Source organism: Ovis canadensis, chromosome 1 (genome assembly GCF_042477335.2).
Source record: "Ovis canadensis isolate MfBH-ARS-UI-01 breed Bighorn chromosome 1, ARS-UI_OviCan_v2, whole genome shotgun sequence".
Lineage (NCBI taxonomy): Eukaryota > Metazoa > Chordata > Mammalia > Artiodactyla > Bovidae > Ovis > Ovis canadensis.
In genome coordinates this window covers 262,389,622-262,395,881 of record NC_091245.1, presented here as the reverse complement: position 1 = coordinate 262,395,881, position 6,260 = coordinate 262,389,622, and the positions used below count along the sequence as shown (strand labels likewise).

The 6,260-nt window shown below is 46.2% G+C and overlaps 1 pseudogene; it reads right to left on the bottom strand.

Moving 5' to 3' along the window:
- Positions 1–1,038: 1,038 nt before the first annotated feature.
- On the bottom strand, positions 1,039–2,917 carry LOC138435915 (membrane-associated progesterone receptor component 2 pseudogene; annotated as a pseudogene).
- Between the last annotated feature and the right edge of the window lie 3,343 nt (positions 2,918–6,260).

Genomic DNA, 6,260 nt, shown 5'->3' with positions numbered 1-6,260 from the left:
TTAAAAAAATGTATGTATTTACTTTTGGCTGTGCTGGGTCTCCGTTGTTGTGCAGGCTTTTCTCTAGTTGCAGTGAGCCGAGGCTACTCTCTAGTTGTGGTGTGAGGGCTCCTCTTACTGCGGAGCACAGGCTTTACGGCGCCGGCTTCAGTAATTGTGGTACCTGGGCTCAGTAGTGCTGGCTCCCGGGCTCTAGAGCACAATTCAGTAGCTGTGGCCCATGGACTTAGTTGTGCCACAGTCAAGTAGCCTTGTGCCTGCCCGTCAGCACTGCAGCCTAATTGTGCAACTTTAGTGATGTTGGATGGTTACTCTTGCTGCATCTCCTTCTGTGTCACAGGGCTGGTGATAGCTATTTCTCTGTTGCAGGGTTCTCGGTCAGGAAGACAAACTATCTGAACAACAGTCTCTTTAACAGCAAACAATCCAGGTAAGTTATATGAGCTGGAAGGAATTTACACTTTAATCCCTTGGGCATTTGCAGCTCCTTTATTTGTGGGGAATGTTAAAAAAAAAAAAAGCTGGGATGGAGGCGAGACCTTCCTTACCACATCAATGGTCCACATTTTCTTAAGTAGTCCTGGGAACGCCACTGTGACAATTTGATGGCATGGTTCTAAAATTTCTCCATACTTAGAGATGGTGCCGCAAATGCCTACTTCCTTCAAGAGTACAAGGGCGCTAGAGGGGTGCAACGTGTAGGATTCCTCTGTTTCTGCAGATCTGTGGTTGCTGTTCCATCACTCAGTTGTGTCTGACTCTTTGTGACCCCATGGACTGCAGCATGCCAGACTTCCCTGTCCTTCACTAAAACTCATGTCCCATGAGTTGGTAACGCCCTCCTACCATCTCTTCCACTGTTGCCCCCTTCTCCTCCTGCCCTCAGTCTTTCCGAGCATCAGGGTTTTTTTCTAATGAGTCGGCTCTTTATATCAGGTGGCCAAAGTATTGGAGCTTCAGCATCAGTCCTTCCAATGAATATTCAGGATTGATTTCCTTTAGGATTGACTGGTTTGATCTCCTTGCTGTCCAGGGGACTTTCTTTTTCTTTTTTTTTGGTTTATTGTACATGCTTTATTAAAAGGGTACGGGTATTTACAGTATCAGCAGAGTCCCTTCCAAGGCGCTCTCACACACACTCAAGACACACCCACACGACATCCATACTACAGCCCCATGCACCCACACCAGTGAGATGTGAGAGTTAAGACTCTTAAAATTAGGCAGCTGTTAGGGGACAGAGTTGTTGATTTGTTTTTCAATTTTTTTTTTTTGAAAAGAGAAAAGCATGGGGGAATACATTTGGCCATTATAATGCTAATGAAGTTTGTGTATATTAACATATATATGGCAGTAACACTGAATATTCCTTTTACATTCTATATACACAGAATGACATCAAGGTTTCGCAGTCAAGAATATTCCAACTTCAGTCTCAATGCTGCTTGTAGTGACTTCAGAATTCACATAGGGGCTTTCCCTAAAAATAATTCAAGTCTATGTAAGTGAAATAAGGCACAATTAATATTGATTTGATCTAGGGGAAGGAAAGGGATAAAAACTAGTTTCAAATGATCTTGCTGTTGGGCTATTAGCTTTGACTTAAATCCACCTGAAATCCATTCTTCTAATTTCCAAAGATTTCTTAGAAATAAAGGTTTTCTTCTTTTCCCTGACAAAACCCAAAAAGAAAAGCTTGGGATTCACATTTACCATTTTAATGTTTCAGTAGCCTTAACTACTTAAAACTGATGTACACCCTAACCTCTCCTGCCCAGGTCTTCTCTCTTCCTCACTGCTAAAACAAAAACACAGCACATGAAATAGGAATTCCTTGCTGTGTGTTTTTTTTTTTAAGAGATTTCAAAAAAATCTCTTATACACTCAAGTAGCAAATACATATCAGGTTGTCTTTGATTAAAAAAAAGAAAAAAAGGAGAAAGTAATCTTGTCACTCTCTTGCTCTTTAAAAATATCCCTGTCTCCTTCCTTTCAGGATGAAGCCCCACCAGACATTACAAATAACTGCAACAAAGGAGTCTGGCAGCACACATAATGTCTAGTATTCAAATCTTCATAGTGAGACTCATGTAGCTTGTACAATCTGTTGAATGTTTTTTGCAGCAGGTGAACCAAACCCAAAGATGCTGGACATTCTGTGAAAGGGAGTAAGAATTGCAGTTCTGAAGGCCCCTGACTTTGGTTGTTTACAAAGTTCAATCCTGTTTATTGTGATCCTTGGTATCTTCTTCATCTGTATATTCTGACGGTTCTTCCCCTGGTTTTAGGAGTCTGCCTACATAATCATATTTTTCTTTAAACTGCATTTCCCATTCTCGAACACTCTCCATTTGTACAGCATTCAAATCTGAGAGATCATCATATTCATCTTTAAGTGCATCTGTATCTAGGCAAAATGTTGCCAGTCCTCTGGAGGCATCCCTACCAGCAAATATTCCATACGGACCCGCCGGGCCGTAGAACTTGCTGCCTTTGGTCACGTCGAAGACTTTCCCATTGACCGCACGCAGGATGCGCGGGTTGCGAGACCCGTCGTACTGGCGCAGCTGCTCCAAGCTGAAGTCCCGCTTCTTCATACGAGGCAAAGAGGCAGCGGGGCTCTCTTCGCCCGCTCCGGCCCCGGCGCCCAAACCCCGCCGCCCCCAGCGCACCCACAGCCGGTAGGCCCCCAGCAACACCAGCGCCACCAGCGCCACCAGCGCCACGTTCAGCATCATCTCCCCGCCCCCCCGTCAGAAGCGCCAACGCCGTTGCCGACCAGCCGCCCCCTTCTGCTGCTGCTCCCGCGCCGCCTGGGCTCTCGCTACTACCGTCGCTGCTGCTCTCGCTGCCACTCCCCAGGGTGCCTAAATTCACGTCCCCATCACCCGCCGCCATCACTGCCCGCCAGCGCCTTCCTCCTGTCCAGGGGACTTTCAAGAGTCCTCTCTAGCACCACAGTTTGAAAGCATCAATTCTTCGGCACTCAACCTTATTTATGGTCCAGCATATGGTCTTTATGGTCCTTCTTTACAGTCTCACATCTGTATATGACTATGGGAAAAATCATAGCTTTGACTATATGCTTCATTCAGCCTGGCATTTTGCATGATCTACTCTGCATATAAGTTAAATAAGCGTGGTGACATATACAGCCTTGATGTAATCCTTTCCCAATGTGGAACCAGTCCGTTGTTTCATGCCCTGTTCTGCAGATTATATTGATGCAAATTAACTGCACTGGTTTCTAGATGGACCGCCCTGAAATAAAGTAAAAGTTGGTCACCAGGGGGCAGTATTGCCCCAGTTTCTTCATTTAGGCAGCTGAACCTGGCGCTGGTAATCTGCTCTTTCTAAATACGTCTATTCAATAATACTCTTTGTTCTTTTTTTGAGGACCCAGAAGCAATTAAAAACATGCCCCCCAAATATGTATGCATCAGACCTTTAAAAGTGGCCATTAACTGTTAAATATATTTTTAAGGATTATTTTTCCTTTGAAATTTTCATTATTACCAAGGATGAAAAAGCGATCCTCTCCTGGAAGATGCTGTCCTGTGTCAGCAGAGCTGGAACATCCAGTCCAAGAGACCTTGACATTCTTAAGATTAAGGAGTTTTTGTTCCCAAGGAGAAAGTGACCACCGGGGAAGCCTATTGGTTGGGAAATGCCAGATTGTGTTATTTTGAATGCTTCAGTCGTTGCTTCAGTTTCTTATGAGGGGACACGGTTTCTAGTGAAAGGGACAGATGAGGGGTCTCCCAGGTCACAGTGTCTTCTTCTACCGTTGCCTGCTCCAAATTGAGCCCTGTCACACCACTCTTGCAAGGGTCTGTTAGATGGTGGGAATTTCTAGGTGGCTCAAAGAACCCACTTGCCAATGCAGGAGACAGAACAGATGCAGGTTCAACCCCCGAGTTGGGAAGATCCCCTGGAGTAGGAAATGGCAACCCACTTCAGTATTCTTGCTGGGAAATCCCATGGACAGAGGAGCCTGATGGGTTACAGTCCCTGGGCTCACAAAGAGTTAGACACGACTAAGCGACGTAGCACACTGTTAGACAGTGACATTTATTAAACTCAAAGTTTGCGGGTTTCTACACTGTTGCTTTCTGAGACATCTGACCTAGAAGTTGCTGGAATTTGAGCATTCTCCTCCTTCCAGGAGTCCTGGGGAATCATGTGCAGCTTTGCTGGCTCATTAATAAGGCTTCCTGCTTTGGTTAACTGTGCAGCCCTGCCTGGTCCCCGCTCCAGATGCCCACCCCTCCTCTCCGAGACGCTTTCCATATGTGACCCCACGTGCTCGCACAGCCACCTCTGAAGAGCTGGCCCCCGCCTACCCTCTTGGGAACCGTAAATTGTCTGTCTGCTGGGCTTCCTTCCAGGCAGCTCTGTGGCCCCCGGGAGGGCCCTGATTTCGAGTCTTCCAAGGGGGTCTTCTTTGGAGCCTCTGCTGACTCAAGAGGCCGGATCCAAGGTGACATGGAAGGTGACACTTGCTGTGTTCTCTCTGGTGGCTGCCATTTGGCCAGCTGGGACCTCTTATCTTTGCCTGAGGCCATGGCAGGATTTCAACGGGAGCTTAATATTGTTTAATGGACACTGACGTGGTGCTAGTGGTAAAGAACCCACCTGCCAATGCAGGAGACATAGAGACTTGGGTTTGATCCCTGGGTCAGGAAGATCCCCTGGAGGAGGAAATGGCAACCCACTCCAGTATTCTTGCCTGGAGAATCCCATGGACAGAGGAGCCTGGTGGGTTACAGTCCACGGGGTCACAAAGAATTGGACAGGACTGAAGCAACCCAGTATGGATGTGAGAGTTGGACTGTGAAGAAAGCTGAGTGCTGAAAAATTGATGCTTTTGAACTGTGGTGTTGAAGAAGACTCTTTAGAGTCCCTTGGACTGCAAGGAGATCCAACAAGTCCATCCTAAAGGAGATCAGTCCTGGGTGTTCATTGGAAGGACCGATGCTGAGGCTGAAACTCCAGTAATTTGGCCACTTCATGTGAAGAGTTGACTCATTGGAAAAGACTCTGATGTTGGGAGGGATTGGGGGCAGGAGGAGAAGGGGATGACAGAGGATGAGATGACTGGATGGCATCACAGACTCGATGGACGTGAGTCTGAGTGAACTCCGGGAGTTGGTGATGGACAGGGAGGCCTGGCATGCTGTGATTCTTGGGGTCGCAAAGAGTTGGACATGACTGAGCAACTGAACTGAACTGATGGGAAATGAGTTTTTAAACAGTTTCTTCCCACCTCTTATGTTCAGTCACTCAGTCGTGTCTAACTCTTTGCAACCCTTTGAACTGTAGCCTGCCAGGCTCCTCTGTCCATGGGATTTTCCAGGTGGTTCAGTGATAATCTGCCTGCCAATGCAGGAGATGCAGGAGACATGGGTTTAGATCCCTGGGTCAGGAGAATCCCCTGGAGGAAGAAATGGCAACCCACTCCAGTATTCTTGCCTGGGAAATCTCAGGGACAGAGGAGCCTTGTGGGCTACAGTCCTCAGGGGTGCAAAGAGTGGAACACGACTGACTGAGTGAGCACCAGCACAGAGGAATGAACAGGGTTACCCCTGTGCTTCTCAGCAGAGATCTGTATCTACTACACAAGGCTTTACAGACATCAGCTCTGGGCCTGCAAAACAATGAGTACTGCAAAAACTGTCACAGACACAGACTCATGAGACACTGGTCTCCTCTGTATTCTTTTATCCCTCCTCGAGCCACTAGGACTACAGGTGGCCATGCTTGAAGGTCTCATGTACTGGGATGTCTCATGCTGGGATGTTATACTATTACCAGAAGTGTAGAATCTGTAGAATTAAATTACCGGGTTCCTAAGTTGGTGACAATTTTTCAAAATTTTCTTTTTTGCTAGCAGCTACCCATTTTGAATGGGTTCCTTTGCCCAGAGTAGGGGGTGCACTAAATATTTGCTAAAAGACAAGAAGGAAATGGTGTCCCTTTATGATTTGCTTAATGATTCAACCTCTGTTGGAGAGGCAGGTGACTTTAAGTGGATGAATACCATTGGCACAAGCATAATTTCCCGTTGGAAGTAAACACTCTGAACAAAAACATGAAGTCGTGCCCTGCTCAAGAAAGGCTAAGAATTCAGAAATGGAATAAACCAGGGACTACATGGGAATAATGATGATTTTGCACTAAAAAAGAGCTTTCCATGAAATTTTATTGCTTATCTTAGAACCATACTAAGAATTGTATATTAAACGGTGAAAATAATTTGC